Source organism: Sorex araneus, chromosome X (assembly GCF_027595985.1).
Source record: "Sorex araneus isolate mSorAra2 chromosome X, mSorAra2.pri, whole genome shotgun sequence".
NCBI lineage: Eukaryota > Metazoa > Chordata > Mammalia > Eulipotyphla > Soricidae > Sorex > Sorex araneus.
The window spans coordinates 39,023,576-39,025,049 of NC_073313.1; positions in this window are offsets into that span (position 1 = coordinate 39,023,576).

Sequence of the window (1,474 nt, forward strand, 5' to 3'; positions counted from 1 at the left end):
TGTTCTTTCACAAGGAAAGTGTAAGACCACAAAGAGGAACCTCAGCAACCTCCTGCCACCAGCCCACAAACCTTGCTACATTAGCACTCATTCTTCTTCATTTTACAAGAGAATCCTTCCTCCTATGGCTCTCTATCCATCCTTCTGTGTCCTCAGGACCCTAGCCGTATCTAAGCTCCTGTCAATTTAGTTTCTCCCTTTGTTCTGGCTCCATCTCAAATACATTTACATGTTATATATTTTTTGTTTTTTTAATGAATCACCATGAGATACAGTTACAGACTTACTTCTGTGATTACGTTTCAGTCATACAATGATTGCATACCCATACCTTCTCCAATGCCCATTCTCCAGCACCAATGTTCCCAGTATTTCTCCTGCCACCCGCATCCCATCCCCCACCCCACCCCGTGTCTGTGGCAGGCATATTCCCTCTTACTCTCTCTCTCCCTTGGGGTGTTATGGTTTGCAATACAGGTAACTTTTTTTTAAAAATTGTTCTATTTTAAAAGCAAGGAAATCAAGTGCCTGTGATGTCCACCTCTTAGCAATTCAATTCCAGTCACCTTCTTCCTATAGCAGACAGCCATTTGCAGGTGACTCCACTCCCTCATCTCTACCCATTGACATCTAGGTTCTCTGCTGCCCACTGAAACCACTTACTGAGGTCACTACCAACTTCCTCCTTGATAAGGTCAGGCAAGGGACTAGAGTGATAGTAAGGAGATCAAGGTACTTGTCTTGCACGCAACTGACTCTAGTTTGATCCTTGATACTGCATATGGTTCCCCGAGAACCACCAGGATTTATTCCCTAATAGAAGTCAAGAATAAGCCCTGATCACCACTAGGTGTGCTGCTTCCCCCTCGCCCCAAACCCAGTAAAATAAGGCATTATTTATTAATCTGTCTCATACTTAAACTCTTGGCTTCAAATGACTGGTACTGAGACTTCATTCAGGAGTTCCCAGTTGCATTGTTGCAGATTTGCTGTCTCTTCTCTGACTCCCTGTCCCCTTCTTCATTTCAGAATCTTCCTCTTCCACGGTCTTTCAAATCAAGGGCTCCTAGAAGCATTTCCCCTTGACTTCTCATCCTTTTTATTTCTGTACCCTCCTGTGACCTTTTTTACATTCTACTTACTAATGACCCTCGTACCTACATCTTCCTCTCATTACTAAACTGTACATTTGTACATCAAAAGAATCAGCCATCTCTTCCTCCTAGGGTTTTCCCTGCTTCAACCTATCTCAACTCAATCTGTGCAAAATCAATTTCATTATCTTTCTCCACATAATGGTTGATCCTGTGTACTGTTCTCTGGGAAACATCATTACCACTGACCCAGCTGCCCAAGCTAGAAATGGATGTCAACCTTGCCTTGTCCCTATTTTTCAGTCTCTTCCAAGTAATTTCTCAAACAATAAATTCTGACAGTATTACTTCTGAGCCATTCTATTTCTCTCCCTTGCCAT